Genomic DNA, 25,162 nt, shown 5'->3' with positions numbered 1-25,162 from the left:
ATACAGAATTTCTCAGTTTTTAGAGAAAATAGATTGGCAGGGAAGCCACTGGAGCTATTTAACATGTCAAAAAAAATTGCCCTTCAGTGACCAGTACGTCTTTTCTCTCCACACATCTTTGAGCATTTTGGGAGTATCTGCACCCAATTACAAGTTATATTGCAATAAAGCAAAATTCTTGTTCGTCGGATTCTGGCCTCTGCCTTTTCTCAAGGGCAGGAAAGGAAGAAATTTTGTGCTAACTCAGGGAGATTTCCTAAAGCCACACAAGCATCCAGTGAAGTGCCTCTGATAAGTGGATTCCTGGCTGTTGATAGGCTGGGCTCCTGCATCCCAATCCTAGCTGCACATTTATTAGGGCAGTAACTCATAGGAAGGGGCCTTTAGAAGTGCCAAATGCTCTCTGTGAGCCTGCTCCCCCTAACACCTTTCTGTTCAGAATCTTTGTGCTACCTTTTTCTGTGTTACTAATGCACCACGGTTAAATGTATTGAGTGCCTCAATACAAATATATTTGAAAGGAGTAGCCAGTGACCTGCATTACAGTGGGGCTGAGAAAGATCAGTGGGGCTGTATTCATACGAGGCTTTCTAAGGTTGGCTTTGAATATCGCCACAGTCTGTCATTTTGTCAATGGACTTCCTCATCTTGGTCAAGTCATACATCACAATGCAGATTTCACAGAATGCCTTGAATTCTACTTTGAATAGAATGTAGTCCTTTGGAAAAAGAACCTGACATTCTTTTCCTTGACTTTGAAACCAACATATTAGGACTGTTAACGTTTTGAAGAGTTATTTTTAAAATGCTGCTGTACTCTTTGTGCATTTCTTAGGAGACTGTTCCTCAAGTGTAAAACTCATTCATCCACAGCTGTGGCAATGAAGCTAGCGTGTTTTGGGTCAGTTTGACTCCTGTCAAGATTTCAACACCAGTATGGCCCAAAATACTATTTGCATCACATGGAAACCTGACATTAATTTGAGAATGAAAAGTTCTACTCTTTTATCGCGCATTTTTTTGGAACTGTTAATTATTCTCCCCCACCCCCACCCCTGTATTTTGGAAGAAAGCTATATATAGTATACAGTATAGTATTTTCTCAGCTAACATCTCTGTTAAAATAAAACCAATGTATTTTGTTGTTAAAAGTGTAGTCCTGCAATTTTTCTCCAGGGCTGATTTTCATTTTTTTAGCACACCGTCTAAAAATTCACAAATGAAGAGGTGCAGTGGTGAAGAATACGACAGAATAGGGCCCATTCCGCACACATAGGTTAATGCACTTTCAATATGCTTTGACAACTGGATTTTCCTGTACAGAACAGGAAAATCTACTTCTAAAGTGCATTGAAAGTGCATTATCTATTGTGTGCAGAATAGGTCCAAGACTGGGAAGGTCTCCGTTCAAATTCCCTTCCATCTATGAAGCTTGCTGGGTGACCTTGGGCCAAAATGCATTTGATGGAAACAGGAACATTCTTATACATGTCTGGAGAAGAGGCAGAGTCCATAAACATGGTAAGCAAAAGCTGGGTACGCACAAACTGCCCTGATAGCAAAGGTTGATGAGAGAAACCCCAGAATAAAAGGCAGATCACATACATTTCACAAACACTGAGCTGGCTTGCTGTGTAGGATAGTAGATAAATTGAGTAAATTAATTAAAAATTCTTACAAAACTGCATGTAATAGCATTTGAAAGTCTTATTTTAGAGATAAGGAACCCTGAAGCGCAGGTTATTGTTAGAGAATGCGCAGGAACACTGTTTTCTTGCTTCATTTAAACTCTCCTCTCAAAGCCTCAGTGCCAATTCAAATTAGATTCTATAGACCTGTGTAGGTTTTTGAGTAGACCCGCCTAGAACTAATCTTCAGTTGGCTGACTGCTATGCCAACCATGGGTGTATTTATTGCTGGTATAGGGAAAGGAACAGAGATCAGCAGCCCTTGTACTGAAAAATCCAGGGTAAGCATGAAACCTAATCATGAAAAATTGGTGCTAGTGTGTGGTATGGTGGGGAGGTCTGACCCTAGAATGGAGTTCTTGTCAGGGGTGCACTCCCCCTAAAGTAGCAGGTTTGTAGGTTAAAGGTGCTTCCTTTTGGATAAACAGGTAAAAGTTGTGGCCAGGGGCTGGTGAGCTAGCTGTAGCCTTTCCTGGGTGGAAAAGACATTGTCACTGTGATGCATAGCATGGGAACAACTGGAGTAGATTATTGTAATGCACTGTACATGGGCCTTGTACAGAAGATTAACTGGAGCTTGTCACAGGGACCATTACCTTTCCCCTCCTGTTCCATCCATACTGGCTCACAATTACTACACAGGCCCAATTCAAAACGTTGGCAGTGACCTTTATAGCTTGGTGCCAGAATGCACCAAATAGCCAGCATCCCAAAGGCCTGAATTAAAGAAGCAGTGAGTGGATTCTGAGAGGTGGTGAAATGTATAGATCAGAAGTGTCCGAACTCATTTGTTACGTGGATGGTTCTGATATAAATGTCACTTTCTTGGGCTGGGCCATGTGTGCCATGAAATGTTATACCAGGTACTGGAGATATAAATTTTATGAAGCACAGCAGGTGGTAAACCCCAAGTTATGGGGGTACAGAGGAAAACCCACATGGACAGAATAGAGAGCCAGTAGTATAGCACTGTTAATAGCCTTCCTGTAGCCCACCTACTGAGCTTCTTGTGGCGCAGAGTGGTAAGGCAGAAGACATGCAGTCTGAAAGCTCTGCCCATGAGGCTGGGAGTTCAATCCCAGCAGCTGGCTCAAGGTTGACTCAGCCTTCCATCCTTCCGAGATCGGTAAAATGAGTACCCAGCTTGCTGGGGGGTAAATGGTAATGACTGGGGAAGGCATTGGCAAACTACCCCGTATTGAGTCTGCCAAGAAAATGCTAGAGGGTGTCACCCCAAGGGTCAGAAATGACCTAGTGCTTGCACAGGGGATACCTTTACCTTTAGTATGGCATTGTAGATGCCCCCATGATACCAGGAGAGGGGCTAACCCATTCCCCAGCCCACTCCCACCACTTATGCTGTGAGCCTGGACTACAGGGCCAAAACATGAAGTGGCTGGGTGTTTTCTTCTTTTCTTATGCTACTGCGTCACCGTGGCATGGGACTGGGAAGACATTGAACTAACCCCCCACCTGCAGGGCTCATGCCAAGCAAAGCCCTATATGCTGTAGATGCTTGTGCGGCCGCAGCAGCTTCTAGTCAAGTCTACCAGGTGGTCCATCTTAGGGTAATGCTGGAGGTTTAAGCCAGTGATTGTCAACAAGCTATGCCACTTTGAGGTAGCAGCAGATGCCCCAGGCTAAAGGCTACTGGATCATCTGATAGGGGAGTGGGTACATGAGCACAAGGCCACACATGTGGCAGAGGCCCAAGGTTACCTAGAGACCAGTACAGCTGAAGATTACCAGCACAGCCCCCACCCCTCAAAAAAGGTGGCTATTGCTTGCAGCTGAAGACCACTGGGAAGGGAGGCTTGGCTATTGAGTTGCATGCTCAATGGCAGGACTGGGACCCTGATTAGTGGAAGAAATTGCTGAAGAATGCCCCTCATAGGCCAAAACACAGCCACCACATGAGAGGACATGAATATGGCAGTGGCGCTGGCTGACAGAAGGTCCCGGCAAAGGACTGTCTGTGCTCCACCATATGCAAATGCCAGTCCCTACAGCAATCCAGGACAGCATTACTGGAGAAGGCTAAGCGGAGAGATGTGCAACCTTACCTTGGGACCCTGAAGTGCATGAATGTCCCAACTTACCAGTGAGGCTGCCATTGAAGCAAAAGGGTTCTGCTTGATTGCTACAAACAAGGTTGTTCTGCCATATTGAAGCTGCAATTGGAATGGCTCCACCTACTCACATATACTCCTGAGCAGCCTCCTTTTCCCTCCATCACACTAGTTCTTTGTGGGCTGGATAAGGGCCCTGGGTGGGCTGGTTCTGGCCCTGGGACTTTATGTTTGGCACCCCAGCATAGAATGTTGTTAACTAGGACTATGGAGGTTTGGATTCAAATGCTTACTTGTCTACAATACTTGTCTAGAAACATAGAACCAGTTTGTTTCAGCATAACCTAACTCACAGAGTTGTTAACAGTTGACTTGAATTCCTTGAAAAAAATTAATTGGGGATGAAACTTAATGGATGTACATTTGAACTGCAAAGCATTGCAAAGGACCTGGTTCGGGCAATGACTTGGTTTAGTCCTCTACTTCAAAGATGCCAAACAGTAGAGTAAGGCTGAAATCAGGCAGGCTGACAGACAGTCTGATCTAGCTCCAGTACAAATGCTGATTTATGAAGGAATGATTTTGAGGAGACAAGGAGACCAAGTATTACAGGAAGTTAAATTGACCAGAAAATGTCTGACCCACCAGCCAACCTACCACTTGTTTCTGCTGCTTCCTTTTGAAGAGACTTCTGAAAATAGAAAATGCAGTGGTTACATATTTGGTTACATGCATCAGGACTGGGCCAAGGAACTCTTACTGGCTTGTAAAAAATGTAATGTCAGTACTATATTTACTGCAAAAAGAAGATGGCAGGCTTACATCCAGAACAAACATCTTCTGTATATCTGTAGTGTCTTTGAGATGAAGATGTTGGGTACCCATAGATACTAGGGTGGGGGTTGGAACAGCACTTGTACCACTTTGGCCTTTGCCTGTCAGACTGGAGTTATTCTAATTCATGCTGCTTCCTGGAAGTCCACATAATTGTAGTCCACTCTCATTTCAACAGTGTTTTGGGGATACGTCTCACTCATGGTATGTATATAGCAGCGCCAAACCAAGTTGGATCTCTTCTGGTAGATACAGATTGGAATCCATACAGAGAAGCATCCTTTCAAACGATACATAAAATTGCAAGAAATGTTGCCACCAGCAAACCATGTTTAATTGGCTGTGCCTGGTAAACCTCCGAAGTGACCCGTTGAGAATGAAGGCACTTTGGAGTAGAGCTCAATGCACAGCCAAGTGCACCATTCAGTTAAACAAAAAGTGCTTAGATGATTCTATGTGAAACTGTATCTCGGTGTTCAACTGCATTTCAATATTTATTCTTTTTCTTACCCATCCTTTCTTGAGCTCTCTACCTGGGTGCTGATTTCTCCAAATAATTCCTGGAGCACAAAACAGCGGTGTGCTACAATTGGGAATAAGTAATTTTTAAAAAGCGATATAAAATCCCCATTCATTGCTACCCTGTGCTCTTCATAAGTGCTAATAAGAGCAAAGGGATACTTGGCAAACCTTTAGGGATTTGCACTGTATTCACTCATTGTTTATGTGATGTTTGAATAAATGTTTACTTCAGGCATGCATTTTAGTAGCTTACAGCTCTTTTGCATATTATGAAAGCTTTATGGAATGACCTGATTTGCATTTGGTTAACAGGCCTTTTCGGTCCTGGCCCCTACCTGGTGGAATGAGCTCCCGGGTGAGCTGCAGGCCCCGCGGGATTTACCAGCTTTCTGCAGGGCCTGCAAGACGGAGCTCTTCCACCAGGTTTTTGGCTGAGGCTAGGGTCAGCGAATGAGTGCCAGCATTCCCCCCCCCCCCAGACCTAGTAAGTTAGATCTCCTCCCCACCCCCCCTGCCACTCTGATAGCAGGGGTGGGAATAATAAGAGCTTCCACCATGTTGGGATTGTTTATAAAGTCTTTTAATGGGTATTTTAATGGGGATAAGACTATTGTGACCCACCACGAGCCTACGGGGAGTGGCGGGAAATAAATCTAAATAATAATAATAATAATAAATCTTTATCCCGGTCCTGCTGTTTTTTAAAAGAGAAGTGTGCGTAGCCAAAATTAATGGAGATCACCTAGGGAGCGGTCAGTGATGTATAGCAATTGAGTCTTCCCCTTTATCAGTGCTGTGGCGAGTCCAAAATCACCCAGCTGGCTGCATGTGGGAGAGTGCAGAATTGAACCCAGCTCGCCAGATTAGAAGTCCGTACTCCTAACCACTACACCAAACTGGTTGTCCAGTTTAATTAAAACAACAACCATAACAAAAAAACCCACTTCTGCATTGGTGTGGGTAAATGCCACAACAGTAAAACATTAAAAAAATAACTTTCACTTCCTTGTTGCTACGAGATCACACAACAACAATAAAACATTTCCTTAGATACCTTATCAGGATACTTTGTATAATGGTCTCTCTTTATTTTCAGGTAGATTTGTGATAGGCTGGCCATGGTAACCAGACCCTGATGATTGTGTGTTCACAATAAAGATTTAAAACACAGAGCATGGATGCCAAGCTAATAGGGAGATGGCTACTTCATCATGCATCTCCCTTCTTTCCCTGTTCATAACCCACTGCCAGAAAACACAAACAGGAATCTATTTTAGCTGCCCAAGCCCAATATTACCATGGACAATGAAGAAAACATTTTATTTGTACTGATGGCACATCACTTTACAGTCTGCCATAAAAAAAAAACAATCGATCAAGAAATGGAGAGGTGAGGGTGGGTGCGAGGGGAGGCAAAATGCTACCCACACTGTTGCACGTTTCTCCCTTCATATGGGTTTGCCATTGTTTGCACCCCAATTTACAGCATGACAAAAAAGCGATTTTTTTTTGCGATTTCCCTCAAAGTGAAGCAAACTGGAGAAAAACTCGTGCCATCACCTACACAGCCACAGGTTGCTGCTAACGTCATGTTAAAGCAGCACTAAATCCCATGAGCATTGAGAGGCTGCGCAGGGGCAAATTCCTCGTGTGGAAATGGTCTGTTTTCTGCCTGCTGCATATATAGATCCAGCCACATATGACAAGACTGCTGCTGAGATCCAGATCAGACAAGACTTGGCTAGCTGTACTTATGAGCTAATATTTATATGACAATGGGAACGACGTCAGTGGCAGCCCCATATCTGTTGCAGTGTCCTTAATGGATGCATTTTCCTGGTGGTCAGTTTACAAAAGAAGAATTTTCTTTCTCTAGGAATACAAACCTGAGAATCTTGGGAAAAAATTAGTCATCTTTGGGCTGGTTTTCACTATCTATAGCTTGCTTATAACTGCACTTCATTCTGATTCCAGTAGTGATTTTTATAGGTGTGATGTTACTGACAAGCAAGCCTTTAAAAGGGGGATGGCTGGAATGAATGAATGTTTGTGACATTGAAATAAAGTGTTACGATCCCATTAATACTAATATGGAGATGTTTTTGATGTTTTTAAAAAATGTAATTATAAAATTTCATTAGAGATATTTTTTTAATACAATAGGGCTAAAATACAACTGTAATCTGAATAACAAGATAATTATGGTTATTATATATTGTGTCTGTATAGGTCATGCTTATATCTCTCAAGATCACGGCCAGCATTTGAAAGTTGCCTAGCAACCCCATACAATTAGGCCTTTTTATGTTAAAAAAATGTAGTAAGGAGTGTCTGAGGGTAAGGAAAGAAAGCATAGTAGCAGGAAGGTGTAGAGAGAGGGGAAACAGAAGGAGGGGAACAGAACAATATGAGGTGAGAGAGGAGAAACCAGTGGTAAAAGCCTGGAGAAGCTGGGGAAGGAGAAAGGAGTGACAGTAGGATAAGAAATCGGAGAGGAAACGGAGGCCACTGGGGGATGTGATTTCCTCTACCTGTGAGTCCTTCCCTCCCTCTGTTTAATATAAATCTGAGGTTCATAGCTCAATTCAAAATGTAGCTGGAGTATCTCTTGAATTCGAACCAGGAGATTGATGAGTCTGAGCTTCGTAACCCTGGAATGCCCCATTTCTAAAATTGTGATGCCAACTATCATTGGAATCAGTCAGAAAACATGCTACAGAGTGGTATGGCAAGAGAACTAGTGCTCATTCCTGGGTGCAACAGGATTGGTATCTATGGATCTCTGCATGAGTCACCATGGAGATTTCCTTTCCGGTTTGATTGCCAGTGGGCAGTGAGAGGGAGAGACTTTCCTGGGATTGCACTTTTCCTTGTGGAAATGTTAACTTGGTGCAGCTGAAAAGAGAGGATTACAGGAGTGTTTTTTTGGATGTCTTTTACCCTTTGGAGATCTTTTCAGATTTATTAAGACTGAAGTGAAGATCCTTGGAAGCTCATACTGCCTATGCTTCTGGCTACAATTTGTAAATAACTACTAGACCAAGATGTGTTAAAATAAATAGATTTTTATATGGGCACAGCCCGTTCTCTAGTGTTTTCTTCTTCACAGAACCCATAAATGACTCTTCTGTACTTTCTGCTATTTATGAACATGCCAAACACTAGGAAAAACATTTAAAAGCCTAAGATTACCTAAGAAAGTATTACAATAGGTTCAAGATGATGTTTCTTCCTGATGTTTCTTCCTGACATCCCTGGCTAAGCACAGTTTGCCAAGGGGTGAGAGAATAACTGTGGGAATGGATTTATCATATAGATCAGGGGTAGTCAAACTGAGACCCTCCAGATGTCCATGGACTATAATTCCCATGAGCCCCTGCCAGCGACCGCTGGCAGGGACTCATGGGAATTGCAGTCCACGGACATCTGGAGGGCCACAGTTTGATAACCCTTATATAGATAGATGGACAGATGGATAATTAAATATTATATGATCATCTTCCCAAAATGGCCATAATGGTGCTTATAGTATGTCTTCCTTTTCCTCCCTCTTTTGTGAAAGTTGCAAAGCCTTTGCAAGTTTGTGGCCCAGAAATTTCAGTACTGCAATTCAGACCAGATACTGTAAAACCAAAAACAAACAAACAAAAAAGAATTATTTTATGGTGTTGTGGGGTCAATAATAAGCACCTTGCCAAAACTGAATGAAATGTTTGTTAGAATCAGACAGTGTACTCTAACAGCAGCTGTTTAACCCTAAGAGCATTTCCAAGTGTGTGTGCATGAGAGAAATAAGCCCTATTTCACAGTGGAGTAAAAGTGATCTAACTGTAACACTGAATGGCAAGAGGAAGTAAAGCAGCATCCATAGAGGTCACCCCTCCCTGCCCCATGAAAGCAAACATTTTTTTCTGCTGTCCAGCTTCTAGAATGGCTGTCTTCTTTTGGATTAAATTGGAATGTTGTTTGTTGGGTGATTTAGTTTATTGGGAAATGAATGCACACAATGCCACTGCTATGTGGTTATTTATTGTGTGACAGCTGTAATTATCACATTATTTTTATGGTGCTTGGAACACTCCATGTTATGTGTTAACCAGAACAGCCTTCATACAAATGTGAGAGGAAAAAAATCCAAATAAATAGACCTAGTGTTTTTTCAAAAGAAAAGCTTCTTCCACTGAAGAAAATATGACCATATTAAAACATTTTCTCCAGATTTCTCATATGTTGGCGTAATCTGGTTTTTCAAATCTGGTTCTTTCAGGGAAGGTCTTTCTGTACTACCTTGCCTGCTAAAAAAACACATGTGAATTTCAGAAGATTCTGAGACACATTCTAGGCTATGGAATGAATTTATAACAAAACAAGGAATTTGGCCCTATTTATTTGCCTACATAAATACTAGAGAACTTTTGACATTGATCTGTCACTGCATTTTACAGAGGAAGACTAGTATCTGAGAGCAAGTTGTCTTTCAAAGGAATCTTCAGTGACACTCACTGAAAATTCTACTGTTAGTCTACCAGCCTATTCTATATTTTAGAATTACTGCTACAGTAAGGTTATATTGTCGCTATCTCTTTTTATAGCTTCATGACAGAGGGGCTTGGAAAAAGCTGTTGTGAGCCAGTATGGTTGGCATGGCAAACTAGGATGATGCATATGGGTTCAAATTATAGTCACTCTGTCTCTCTGAACATGGGGAGGGGCTCAGTGGCAGAGCATCTAAGTTCAATCCCCAACATCTCCACATAAAAGAATCAGGTTGCAGATGATGTGACAGACACTGGGACCCTGGGGAGCCACTGCCAGCTTGAGTAGACTTTGCTGGACCAATGTTCTGATTCAGTATAATTCATGTGTATTTATGATTCATGTGTATCTCTCCTCAGGTATACTCAGGTCCATTCCACACAGCGGTAATGTTGCTGAAGTCTTACCATTGTGTAATGCTATTTTTTTAACATTACGCACGACGTCATACACAATCTGCAACACTCCCACAAAAATCGCTTAATTGTAGCACTTTTCAGGGAGTCCACAAAAGTGCTGTTTCGGGGAATCTACAAAAGTGGATTCCCCCTTTAAAAAACCCTTGAGAACTCTTGAGAACAACCTGCAACACATCCAAAAAAGACATGTGCGTTCTCAATATAGCGGTAGCAAGAATGTCCCATTCTAAGCTCTCGCACCCAAGCTTCCGGTGTCACAATTGCCATTTTTTTCTCTTAAACTGGCAAAAGCAATTAATAAGCGATGCTTCTTTGGCTGAAATCCCTCCACAACAATTGTCTGTAAAGTTTCTGAGCACAATACAGCCTCCTGTTCGACACTGCCCATAATTTCAGCCAGAAATTGCACTTGGGGGGGGGGGTTAACAGTGTGTAAACAATTAAGTGCCAGCTCCTATGCCAGCGAAAAAGGTCTTTCTGATACATTGAATGAGCAAATATGCGTTGCTTCATGTGTTTTCAGGTTTTTAAAAGGGAAGCACGAACACAACAGTTCATTGGCTGCTAGGTTTGATTGATGGCCAGGGGCGGGAGGAAGCATGGAAAAATATCGCCTCCTTTGCTGCGATTCCGGGGAGACTGGAAACTTTTGAGTTATGAGTACAGTGCTAGTGGGAGAGCCTTTTTTCCCGAGAAAAATGGCTGTGTGCGTTACCGAGACCTGTGGCTATTAATTGCAGCGCTTTATGATAGCGCTCCTAATTAGCTACATTGCCGGTTGTGCGGAATGGCCCTCACTGTGTATCTCTCTGTAGCTTTGTTCATATAATGTGCCCTGTGTGTATGTATAGATATCTGTTTTTATGCTAACTTTACAGGGACCAGTACCTGGATAAATGTGGGATTTGTATCACATATTCAGCTGTACATGACTTTACTGCAACATGAGAATTACTGAATACATATACAAAGAATACAAAAATAGCCAAATATTTTGTTTAATGTAGCGTGGAAAGATCAGGAGAAATTTGGGATACAATTTCTGAGGTAAATCATTATAGGCACAGACTACAGATCAGATATTTGAAGCAACTGAGAGTTTCTTAAGCTTTGTACAGCAACTTAGAATCTTTAAAGTGAGAGTCTTTTGTTTCGGTGTATTTGACTCCTTTGGTTTCCAGAAGGCAAGGATACTCTGCCCAGTATTCAAAGATTTTAAAGTGTAGTCTATCCCATCCCCCCTTAAGTTTCCATCTGGTAAAGTAATCTGTTAGCTGCCATTGACTATGAATTCATGTTGTATATGTCTTATTGGTTTTCATGTTCCCTGTGAACCATCCTGAGCCACAAGCAAGCATGGTATAAAAATGCAATGAATGAACGAACATCTTGACAAGATAGGCTAATTAATTAAGAGATGACCATCTGCCTGGTCATGTTCTTTTAGGCCCATTACCTTGTCTTACACTGAAGAAGCTAAAAAATGCCTCCTTCCACCATCACAAAGTAGTGTCAGAAGCTCTGGGTCATGTGGGAGGAGACCATGATGCAGCCTGTCCTCATTGCTTCTGTTTCCAGGGGAGCTGTGCTGAGAAAAGTAACACTGGACAAGGCCCTCAATAAGTTATGGTTCAGGGCATGTTGGTCTCAATCTGTACTTGGAGAGCAATATAATGCTGAAAGATTGAAGTCACTTAAAGACGTCACATTAATTCTCTGGAGTTTCATAGAATCATAGAATCATAGAGTTGGAAGGGGCCATACAGGCCATCTAGTCCAACCCCCTGCTCAACGCAGGATTAGCCCTAAGCATCCTAAAGCATCCAAGAAAAGTGTGTATCCAACCTTTGCATACAATTCCATATTGTATGCAATTCCATATTGTATGCAAAGTTTACATACAATTCCAAAACAATCCTTGGGAGGGGAATTTTGTATCTATTGTTTTTTATTTTTTACAGTTCACACCCCTTATCTAAAAACCAGTACTACAAGTAGGAATCTCTCATAAGTGGGAGACTTGGTGGAAAGAGTCTTAAAGTTCAAATATTGTTTCTTTAGGACATTTAAAAAAGTTCCATCAGCTTTCAATTAGTAGTCCAGTGCTGAATAATACTGATTTTGTAAAAGGTTGCTGCCACAACCCTGCATATATCTTTCTTGCACCAGCCTGTATGGCTTACTGTCATCTAACCTCTCCTCACTTGGCCTTCTTCAGTGTTCAACCACTGTGCAGGAGATGGGAGGAAAGACTACAAGGTACCTTTCATTGTCCTGTGTTCACTAAACTGTGTTTGTTAGCTACCTGAATTATTCTTTTGACAAAGAGTGAAGGGATATAACAGTAATGAGTACAGAAGTACCTTCATGAGAGTGAAGTGGCACTAGCATGCTTATGATTGCTATATGGACTGCTGTACTATTTCTATTCTTAGTCTTAGAATGAACACATCTTCATTAATTTGGGATAGTGCCCAAGCTTTGGTTTGTGTGCTTACGGAGGACAGGTGTCAGGCCTGTGGGGTGCCACTGCTAGGAAGCCCAGTCTGGGATGTGAGTCTATTACGCTCTTTTCTATGTTACTCAGGGGGGGAAATCATGACTCACACGATTGTGCAGAATGGAATTTGAGGGGTTATAAACAGAAAGGTTAAATTCCTGGCTGATTTACTTCTGCGCTGAGTACATAAAGAAGAGACATGGAGATGGCACATAGCACTGCTGTTGTTGGGATGGGATTCATTCTACTTTAGTCCTCAGAATGCAGGGAAGCCATTGAGCTCGATGACTTTGATAAGTCACCTGGAAAGTGCTTGACAACTGAAAGGAATTATTTAATTGTCAACAAGGACTGGAAGAAGTGCTGGAAACAAAAACTGTAATTCCTTTTAGCATTTGAGAAAACACACACATGCACACACATTTCATGGAACAAAGTATTGATTTTAAGGTTCTGGTTATTGGGATAGAAAGATTTAATGTGTATTCTTCTAAAATACCTGCCTGGGATATAGAACTTCTGGTATGCTGAATACATAGAACTACTGTTTATAGTTAGCTGCACCATATAAAAGAGACATGATTTGAGTAAAAAGTCCCATTGCTGAAGTCCCATTTTGCCTCACCAACATCACGTTCAAACCACCATCTATAAGGTTGTGTGAGGTGGATTATTGTTCTTTCCATCTTGCTCTTTCAATATCAGGCAGATTCATGAGTGTGCTCTCTTTGGGGAGGGGCTGTGGCCCAGTGAAACCATTTCTACTTGGCATGCTGAAGGTCCCAGTTAAATGGGCTCAGCAGTAGGTGATGTGAAAGACCTCTGTCTGAGACCCTGGAGAGCCACTGCCAGTTTGACTAGACAATACTGACTTTTAAAAGGTCTTTTAAAAGGTCAGTGAAACAGCCTCTGGTTGGCATGCAGAAGGTTCCTGGTTCAACCCCTGGCATCTCCAGTTAAAAGGGCCAGGCAGTAGATGATATGAAAGACCTTCTACCTGAGACTCTGGAGAGCTGCTACCAGTCTGATTCAGTATCAGGCAGCTTGATCTGCTCTACAGCCATGGATTTTAGTGTCACACATTATTTGCATCACTAACTAAATTGCAAGTTAGAAAAAGAGAATATGAGAATATACCTTGTACATCAAAAACCCATGTATATATCACATATTTGATAAACTTAGGTTACCCCTGTCATGCAAGTCAGATATCTGTACAATGGGTCCACAATGGCAAGGTAGGGTACATGGCTGCTGAGATCTAATAGTATGGCATTGTAATATTTTTGTCATATTCCATTATGAAAATGAGGAAGGAGACGTGGAAGAGTGGGAGGAAGAATGGGCAACTAGGTCAAGATTGGTGATGGCAAAGAATGAGCAAGCAATGAGTTAGTGGGTTAAGCCAAGCCAGAGTGGAGAGAGGGAGGAAAGGTGGAGCAAAAGTGATGGGGAACAGAAGAGGAAGGAAATTGCTCCCCCCCCCCCCAGCCTCCTGTGTCCCTTACTTGAAACATAACATGCTGAGACATTCTGGCAGCACCAAGCCTATATTCTAATATCTTCTGCTGCAATATCTGCCTGGATATTGAACTTCTGATATGCTAAATATAGAGAACTGGTGTTCGTAGCGACTCTGTATAAAATGGAGACAATCTGAGTAGGAAGTCTGATGATGGGTGTGGTCTTCTTAATGAAAAACATGAGCAATTCAGACTTCAATGGTAAAAGGCACTGCAATAATAATGATAGTAGCAATTGGCCATTTAGATTTGCAAACGGGAATATAGTCTCAATCACAGATGATGCTATGAGAACGCTCATTTGATGACTAACAAAATGGAAGCTTGCTCTGCTCTGGGCAAAGTGCCACATTAATGCTTGTTAGTTCCTCATTATCTCCCTGCTGCTGCAAGACATTCTGTAGTTATTCATACTTCCTAATGAAGTGCTAAAATATTTGCTGTGGAGAAATTGTGAAATTGCTGGATTTCTCGGTATCGACACCATGCGTAGTTCTGCAGAAGTGCCAGAGCAACAGATAACTAAGCAGGTGCTTTGTGGAAGCAATGCAGGTGCTATTACACTAAACTGTGGGTGTGAAGATGTGCATACGTGCATCTGGGCTTATTAGTTTTTTCCCATTATATTGGTTTGCAGAAGGTAGCCCCTACCAGAGTCTCTCTGCCTTCTTGAAGAACTTTTACACTGCCATCCTTAGCGGAGAGACACTGTTTGAAGAAGGGTGTGACTTTGCTAGGGCGACTCTATCAATTGCTTAAAACCGCATTACTCAAAGTTAATGGCAGAAATTGCCTTTTTGGATACAGTCATGGTGTGCACAAATTCCTAGACTTCCAAGACATTTTCAGTCTGATGTTCAGGCTATTCTATTTCACTGAAGTAATTTGAAAGCAAATTAATGTACTGATAAGTTGGAAGTTTCTTATCCATGCAATTCTTTTAGAAAGATAAAATGTTTTTCATACATCACACGGAATAGTTCAGTTAGCTTAACTACTGATATCAAAATAGCCATGTATGTAAGGTGTGGCTTTAACCTTATCATTTTCCAGCAAGATGCAATAACAGTGTGGTTATACAACTAGAGCTAGGGCATAGGTCTTGGTCCCCGCCTGGTGGAATGAGCTCCCAGAGGACATAAAGGGCCCTGCCAGAACTAAAGCAATTCCTCAGTGCCTGCATAAAGGAACTCTTCCACAAGGCATTTGAGCAAGAAAGATTAATAAGCTTCTAACCATCAGACAGAAGCCCCATAAACGGCACAGAAATGGAGTCACAGTGCCGTTAAACCAAACGGTTATTTATTGGGAACTGTTGTTTTTGTCATGCCACACCCCCAAAACCTGATCTCAGTGACATGGGTCAATATGAAAAGCTATCGGTTATTTGATCTCCGGCGCCTGTTTCAGTTCACCAAGTGGCATGGCATTTGACGGACAACCAACTAGACTGTGTGAACTTGACATTAACAGCAGCTACAACTGATCCTGTTTAATGGCCTTTTGGTATCCTGTACAAGACAGTGATCAGTCACAGGTCAAGCTGGCCATCTCACTAAGGAAGTGAAGAGCAGAAAAGTGGAAATTAGGGTGGGGAGGGAAAGTGAGATTTTTCACAAATGGCTACAACTTCTGCGATGATCAAATTTAAAAGCGAGGCACAAAGGGAGGAAGGGGATACTAGAAAATCACAGAGGCTCTGAAGTTTGATTAAGTCTTAGATATGGATGTATTGTTCAATATGCTAACATTGGTCTAACACATATTGATACTTTCAGAGTGCCATAAATACAATATTTGTGCAATGCCAGTGCTCTTGGGGGGGGGGGGGGAATGGAAGAAATGCTTGGTATTTCTGGCATTCTGTTTTCTTTAAAACTGCTGCATGCAAAGTGTTCAACAGACTCTTAATTGAAGGTTGTCCCATTGTGTGGAAAGCTTTATTCTTTTCTTTTTTATTTAAATCTTATTTACCATAGATTCTGTTTTTTATTTCTTGTAAGAATTCTTCTAATGTCTGGTCTAGGAGCCCGTGACTTAATCATTAGATTTATATTTCCTGTCTGTAGAGTGTTGAGAGGTCAGTGAAATCAGAAAACATTGCCTTTGGCCATCCATTATGAGTCACGGACCTGGCCTACTTTGTTGAAAGCAAGTATCAGGCTATCTAAGAGGTATTTCTTTAAAAGCTGGGGTGCTTACTTTGCTTCCCTTATAGTCAGTGGAAGAAAATCTCCCAAGAATTTGAAGCTTCTTAGCAATTTGCTGAAACAGCAAGTGATCTGACTGACCTTGGCCTTCTATTTTGCCAACTCTTTTGAAGAAAAGCCGCTTTTTGTTCAAGCAGTGAATGTCAGGATAAAATACTGTATTAAAAATATATTGGAATCATTTTGCTATCATATAACACTTAAAAGGGAGAATGAACACTATATACTAATTAGAAGAAATCCAGTCATTGGTGCTGATAAGTCAAAATATCATTTTTTTTCTTTTAAAAGCCCCATAATTTATAGAACTGTTTAATTTACTGCTAAAAACCAAGCAGCCAGGCTAATCAACCACTATTGCTATTATTAGATTCAGTTTATTGACTGCACCCTTTCTCCTAGAGGGCTTGGGGCGGGTCACAACATTTAAAGCCATCATTCAAAAAATACAAGGATACAGTATGTTATTAAAATTTATCACATTAAAAATGTAATGTGGGAGAGGCACACATGATGTTATATTTTTATATGTGCAAGACATGCATGGATATGATCATAAAACAGTCAGTGTCATGAGCGTTTTTCAGTGGGAAATTTGAACATACCCTGCTTTTACTGAATTGCTTTTAATTTTCATAGTTCCATTTTCTGCATTGACATGCCATGTCTGGTACCTTTTCGTATTGTTTCTACTTATTGCAATGCTAGTCCTATGGCATTCCTCATTAGATAGCATTGGTTTACACCAGTCGTCTATGAAATGTATATTCCTTGTCTTCTTGACTTCCTTCAGCTCAGTGCTAAACAGACTTGCATCCTTCTAAATCCATTGAAGCCAATGGGCTTAGCAAGGTGTAACCGCATGGGAAATTGACCGTGATGGCAGCATTCTTATCAAGTTTTCGGTGATCATAGATCACTGCCATGTATTATGCCAAGCACAAAGGGAGACAAACTAGGAGGAGATTATCTTAGCACATATTGACTTTCACTTTAAGCAAATGGGTGAAATCTCCCCTCAGCCCTTTAAAATCAATGGCATTTGTACTCATAAAAGGTGTGTAAACTTGAATCTTAAGCTGGGTGGGTAGTGTAACAATTAGAGAACAGTGCAATGTTGACAAATTGAGCACATTCCTGAAACACAGCTGAAATATTTTGTCCGATGTAAGAGTTGAACAGCATTTGCCAATAACAGCTGAAGTGTGACAAAAATGGACAGAAAACAGCACATAAAGTGTCTAGTATCTTGGGATGCAAAAGTCACTTCCTCCTGATATTTTTCCTCATACAAATTCTGAGATCAGAGGGGCCTTACAGAAGAAATACATTGCAGGCAATCTGTAAAAGTTGATAGGAAGAATTTCTTGAACATTTTAGGTTAACCTAGATAAGGGAGGAATCTGAAATGCTAAGAAGGCAAAAAGACAGAAGTTTGTATATGATCCTTTGCATTTCAAGGTTACTCAGCTTTTAAAAAATGGTCCTATTTTTGTCTGTAGTTTGATTCTCTGCATTTTGCTTATGGGTTTTAGAGGCTTGTCTGTATTGAACATCCATGCAGAGCAGTTTTCTATGTTGTTTATGTTATCAATATGCATGGACAATAGCAGTTACGAAGCATGTGATTTATTGGTGCACAGATCACATTGGAAATATTTATGGGGAAGATTCAGTGTGTGAAAAACAGAAAATGACATTAAAAGAATGGAATGGTAAGTTTGCAATTCACAACGTAGATTTATTATTTATTTATTTATTTATTTATTTATTTATTTATTTATTTATTTATTTATTTATTTTTTCACATTTATATACCGCCCTCCCCGAAGGCTCAGGGTGGTTTACATGGAACTGAAGGAAACTATACAGAGAACATTACATAAACATAATTATATTATTAACTGATAATAACAAGTAACTGTATAACATTTAACAATAATAATACAACAGGTCCAGGAGCCTTGGTGGATTTCTGGGGGGTGGGGAGAGGGGGGGCAGGGGCCCCTGCTGATGTTGTTTGATTGATTGTGCCTGGCCTCAGCCAAATGCCTGGTGGAGGAGCTCCCTTTTGCAGGCCCTGCGGAACTGCTTTGGCTCCGTCAGGGCCCTGATCTCATCTGGGAGCTCGTTCCACCAAGTGGGAGCCAGGACAGAGAAGGCCATGGCCCGGGTTGAGGCCAGCCGAACTTCTTTAGGGCCAGGGACAATTATCCGGTTGATGGTGGCAGAGCGTAGGGCTCTTATGGGGGCATAGGCAGGGAGGCGGTCCCTCAGGTATGCTGGGCCCTGACCGCGTAGCATGAGGAACAAGTAACAGCATGAGGAACAAGTAACAGAGCAAAGGCTAAAATAAAAGAGTATGTAGAACAGATAGAATGGAGTCCAGGTAGTACCCTAGAGATCAATGAGATTTGGTGGGAATAAACTTTTGAGAGTCAAAGCCTTCTTCACCAATTCTGATTAAGGGAGCTTTGACTCTCTAAAGATTATACTCTGAATAACGTATTAGTCCCTAAGGTGCTACCAGGCTAGAATCTAGCTCTTCTACTGCAGAGCAACCTGGCTACCCTATGAAGGTATCCCCAAAGAATATGCAACGCATTTTCACATGAAAGGTGAAATATATTCTTAAAACATATATGAAAGGTGAAATATATTCTTAAAACATGGATATGAGCATGCTGGACATTTGCCTAGAGGCCGCACAAGCATAGGGGCCTCATACTAATCTGTGTATGTATTGATAGTTTGTGATATGTTTAGGCTGATTAAGAATAAACCATTCATAGTAATTTCATACTGTGCCATCTCCACCTGCACAATCTTGGGTTGCTTAATCTTTACGGTATGTCTTTAAATGTTTAAACACTGGTTTTGTTGGAGGTATCGATAAATATAAGTTTAATTATATTTACATTTAATTATATTTACATTTTTGTTCCTGCAAGTGGTTGTGTAGATGGCCCAAGTGCACTGCTTTGGCTGGGGGCCTATGATGCTGTTGAAGAAGAGTTGGTTTTTATACCCCACTTTACACTACCTGGAGGAGTCTCAGAGCGGCTTACAATCTCCTTCCCTTCCTCTCCCCACAACAGACACTCTATGAGGGAGGTGGGGCTGAGAGAGCACTGACAGGACTGCTCTGTGAGAACAGCACTATCAGGGCTGTAGTCAGCTCAAGGTCACCCAGCTAGCTGTATGTGGAGGAGAAGCGGGGAATCAAACCCGGCTCACCTGATTAGAAGCCACTCCTCTTAACCACTGCACAAAGCTATTAAGACTGTCTTGAGTAAGAGTCTATAAAAACACACTTCAACCATTTCTTTGGACCATACTCTTCCTAGATTTCTTCTTCTTTTTATTTTATAAAGATTATAAAGATTTTAAAGGGTGCAAGTGGGTCAGTTTGTGCCCAAGGGCTAACAGGCGGTTTAAATACGTACCTACAAAGCAATTCACTGAGTTTTCACAGACTAGACTGCTTGTATCCCTGTTGTGGGTTTCAGCAAGCTGCCTTTTTAGAGTGATGCTTTGGGGGGAAAAGAATGTGTGTGTTTAACTTCTGAATCACAGGCAGTGACCATGGAGTTTAAACCTAAAGCTTAACAGTTTCCTTGAAAACAGATCTTTCTAATGAGCATTAAAGGGAGGCTGATCTTGACATAAAATTATCCGGAAATAAAATTAGTATGCTTATGCAAATGGCCAAGCCATGACTTCATCATCTGTAATGGCATTAGGGTTGGCAGTGTTTACACTTGTTAATGACTTCCTTTATGAGTGATAATTGATCTGACTCATTATCATATTAAATCCTTGATCATATGCCATTAGTTTAGAATGTAATGAATGGCCTGTTTGATTTTTTGGCGTAATGAACTAATTAGACTAATTAAAATCAATATGTGTGCCAATATTAGGCTGCATCTAAACGCGACTGAGGCTGCCGTGTCTGCTAGCTGGAAAAAAAATCAGCAACTCGGTAAAAGGGGTCTAATGTTGATTTATGAGCACTTGATGAACGTGAGGTAGAATAAATTGTTTGTAGTGGTAGAGACAGTATTAGCGAAGAACAAGATAGTAAGTGCATTGTAAGGTCAGCAAAAGGGCTAGACTTAACATGTGTAGCTGTGTGGCGCCTTGAACCTTGCCTAATATATCAGGCCACCCTAAAAGAACAGCTTAGCCTAGATTGCAAAGAAAATGGATCTCAACATTCGTAAATAAAGATTTGGTAAGGACAGGCACTATATAATTCCTTAATCCTATAGCCAGTTTCTGCTTTCCCCAGCATGGTGTGGTTCAACAGCAAAGTGTATTGAGGTGGCCATGCGTGATCATATCATCAACTGACCAAGGCCTTCTTTGTATCCCTTCCAGTCCATTCTCTTCCTGGATTGGGATCAGGATTTGTTTGCCTGTGGCGAGCCTGACATTATTATGGGGTTGCAATCCTGAGCATATGAAGATGGGAGCCTCCTCTCCACAATGTTTGCCTTAAATTCTGCAGGACTTTTTGAATGGGCAAGCATATTAAGCTGTATTTTTAATTGATTTGGCCTCTAGGTGTTTTTGGGGGGTGGGGAGTGCAATGGATTTGGCCTTGTATAAATTGGTTGTGATATTTTTATTCAATGTGATTTTTGGTTCAATGTGATTTTGTCTTAACACTCTATAAGCTGCCTAGGTCTGAAGAGAATGGCAGCATATGCATTCCTTAATAAATGAATGAAGGTTATTAGTCTTTGGCAGACTGACAGTAATGCACTATCTTGCTTTACTAGTTGGGGCCAAGGAGAAAACCCAATGTACAGACAATATGAAATCCTAGTGAGATGGCCAATAAAGTTTTTACAAGTGTACTTGAAAGCCCACTATGGATGAGCATATATTTCAGAAATGTCTCTATTTTCCCCTTTCATCATGGTGAACTTTTTCGTATTAAAATTCCTTCTTATTCCAGGTATTTAGTTGCCTGAGGCTCTCCTAGAAAAGGGAAAGTCTTGGGACTCTCTCTTCCAGCTGAGTGAGATCTGTTCCCTCCCTCCTTATAAATATTTAAGACTCAAGAGTAATGTTTTTGTTTGTTTGCTTGTTTGTTTTTGCATAAACCCAGCCATGGATTGCATGTTGTGGCCCCGAAAAGAACTGGCCTGTGGATCTGGGACCAGCCGAGGATGTTGGAATTATACTATAAATCTTTGTTAGTTTGACTAAATAGAATTTATATTACAGTTCTGGCTTTTCTGTATGCTGCTTTGAGTAGCTGTAACTTGTGAACAGGACTCCTATGTACAGCAGTATAGTTAACTTTTGTTAATTACAATGTTAACTATAATGGACTCTGTAGAGAGCCTTTCTGGCCCTTTTGTAGAACATGCAGCAAGTTACACATGTCCAGTGTGTGGTTCCCAGCCTCCCGTGAAACATCTCACTCCCCCTGCTGTTGCTATGACACCACCTGGTCTTCCTTTCAGTCAGCATTCAGCTGGGGAGGGATCATTGGGCCCAAGGGCATGGTTGATGAGTTGTTAGGCACCCTATTTCATTGTGTAGATGTAGAGCCAGTTTGGTATAGTGGTTAGGAGAGCCAGTTTGGTGTGGTGGTTAGGAGTGCGGACTTCTAATCTGGCCTGCTGGGTTCAATTCTCCCCCACATGCAACCAGCTGAGTGACCTTGGGCTCGTCACGGCACTGATAAAACTGTTCTGACCAATATCAGGGCTCTCTCAGCCTCACCCACCCCACAGGGTGTCTGTTGTGGGGAGAGGAATGGGAAGGCGACAGTAAGCCGCTTTGAGCCTCCTTCGGGTAGGGAAAAGCGGCATATAAGAACCAACTCTTCTTCTTCTTCTTCTAGAGTTGCCAACCTTCAAGTGAAAGCTGGAGATCTCCCACTATTACAACTGATCTCCAGGTGGCAGAGATTAATTCCTTTGGAGAAAATGACTGCCTTGAAGGGTGGACTCCCTGGCATTATGTCTTGCTGAGGTCCATCTCCATGCTCCACCCCCAAAATGGTATTTCCCCACTCAGAACTAGGCACCCAGTGCAGAAGTTCTTTCCAGCTGTTGCATTCCAGATTGCACTTAGGAACATTCTCTATTCCAAACCTGTGTGCAGGAGCTGCCACTGATATTCTGAGATAGACTTTTAAAATCTATTGACCTTTGATTTGTTTCTGCTTATGCCACCTTCAATATTTTATGGAAAGCACGGCCTATAAATTTCTTAAATAAACAAAATATACTATTAAAATTAAAGTGGACCCTGTGCTGCAGGTTGCAATAAAAGTGGCTGCAGGCATGAAAAAGCTGAAGACAACAGTTTTGAGTTCCTGGACGAGGAAGAAGCCATGAATCCAAAGAGCCCTCCTGTATCTCTCTAGATGTGCTACAACTGACATTTATGGGGCTTGTGCCACGGATGGAAATCCACAACTTTGTTTCAAATCTTTTTTGCCATATAAGTTTAGCAAGGATGGTTGGCATTGCATTAAAATAGAACATGGGGTTTCAATGTTTGCACAATTAAACACTAAATCATAATAATTAATAAGTGTCACACATAGTAAAAACAGTAATTAATTGGAAGTGCATGACTAATCTTCCCCAGCTGCTATCATGAGAACTGTACCAAGTTTGAATTCATTTTTGTACAGTATCTTCCCTATTTGTGTGGAGTAATCTGTCTTCATAGTACAAACTGCAGGCTTTGATCAGCAGCTTCTTTTTGGCAAGAACCATGAACACTGACTTAGATGTAGTGAACATATATTGCAAAAACAGATGATCCTTCAGGGAGTTTATGTAAATTGAATGCTGTCCCAGTGAAAATACCTTGCTTTGTGCCTGAAGCAGTATGCCCTGACAACATAAATGAGATTCTTTTTGTCTGGGATGTATTCAGTATGCATATAATCAGGCCTGTAATCCAAGACACATAACCAGTGTCCTTGATTCATATAAATGTGTTGAATACCCCAAGGATTAATATGGGCTTGAAACATCCTGCAGTTGTTTGTGAGGTGGTACCGGTTCAAGTATCTTAGTTCAGGAGAAGAAAATTGTATTGCTTTTTAAAAATCAATTTATTCGTCCTTCAAAATAGGCAGAATAAAGCTGTTATAAAGAGAGGGTTATTGTCTAAATTTCCTTACACTGGGCTCTTAATGGTAATTTAAGTTACTTTTTGCAAAGCCATCACAAGTGGAGAGTAATAAAATAAGCTGAATTTGCATTCTAGATATCTTTAAAAATATGTCTTTTGCAGAAGGGATGAGAGCCTTTTGAATGAACGGGGCTCAAAGAGGTTTAGGCAGAAAATGTTCTTGCAGTCCCCCAAATGTCTATGCAACAATAAAAATTGGGTAGAAATAAAACATTGTTTTATTGTTCCTGCAGTTGAGGTGAAGCTGAAAAGCCATTGAAGTGACATCCCCCTTCTTCCCTGTTCTCTGCCCACAGAGAAAGACTTTAAAACCCCCTAGGTAAAGGTTTCACTCAGGTCAAATCCCTACCCCCCCCCCATGCATTTCTTCACTCTTTTTAAAGATATCTTGTTCCTGGACTAATATCACTCGCTCACATGGATACTGGTTTTTCATCTCTTCCAGTTTTCTAATCTGTCCTCTGCTCCGAAGAGGACAGCATCTCTTGTTATGTTACTTTTCCTGAAAAGTGCTGTCTGTGAGTAGTTCTTTTGAGATAAGGAATGGGCATGAACTGGCTTATAAACTAAAGTTTGTGGGGAAACTGTCCAAGTGGCATGGAGTTCTGTAGGCCATTCTGTACACTGAACTGGTTGTGCTGGGCTTATAATGCTTCCCCACCTCATGGATCATGATTCTGTACTACACATTGATCCTGTTGAGTTGGCATTGTCATAATGGTACTGGATTCTGTTAGGCATTGTTTGATTGCACTGGAATCATTGGGCACCCTGTAAATTGTACTGATTCTGCTGGGCTTAAAAAGTGCCCCCCCCCTGATTTCTACAGAATCTGGCTTGACCTTAGTCCTGTTGGGTTTGCACTGCCATAGTGGCATTGATTCTGCTGGGCTTACAAACATGCAGCTTTCCATTTCTACTGGAGAGGTTCTCTGGGACTTTAATTCTGTTTTGCTGGGCTTCTGTTAACCATGCTTCCCCTCTTTTCTCCTGTTCCATTGGAAACAATGGAGGATGGGGCACATTATTGGGGGGGCTGTAGCTCGGACCCCATAAATTCAAACTTCACCATACTTTGAGGGCAGGTAGAGAAGAGTCAGCCAGAGATCTCGTGTGAGTCTGGTATCTCTGGCTTATCAGAGGGTCTTTCACATGCCTCATGAACTGAACCAGTTCATTGGGGGAGGTAAAAGTTAATCATGCGCATGGTTTGCAAATTAGGCATGCCACAAACAATGAACCAAACTGCATTTTCCCGGTTCATGCCCATCCCTTCTTGTGATCACTTTTAGTTGTTAGTACTGTCACCAGAAATGTCTTTAGTGCTACCAGGCAGTGTCATGAGGGGGTGATATTACTGACAATGCCAACATCACTTCCAAGTAAAATACGATAGTGACAAAATGTACCTACGTATCTTACCTGGAAGTGATGTTGGCATTGTCAGTAATATCAGCCCCCTCATGACACTGCCTGGTAGCAATAAAGACATTTCTGGTGACAGTACTAACAACTAAAAGTGACAAAATGTACCTTTAAGAATTGCAAGAAACTCTACAGTAAACCCATATAATTCCCAAAGATTCCGAGAACCTCCCATTGACACTAGCAGGTTGTACTCGGAAGTGACATCCTGGCACAGAAAATGAATTTTCTTTGAAAAAAATTCTCTCCCCCTGCTGCCACTT

The sequence above is a fragment of the Paroedura picta genome, chromosome 9, assembly GCF_049243985.1.
Source record: "Paroedura picta isolate Pp20150507F chromosome 9, Ppicta_v3.0, whole genome shotgun sequence".
NCBI classification, from domain to species: domain Eukaryota; kingdom Metazoa; phylum Chordata; class Lepidosauria; order Squamata; family Gekkonidae; genus Paroedura; species Paroedura picta.
The sequence above is the reverse complement of the archived record's forward strand: the minus strand, read 5'-3'. Positions refer to the sequence as shown.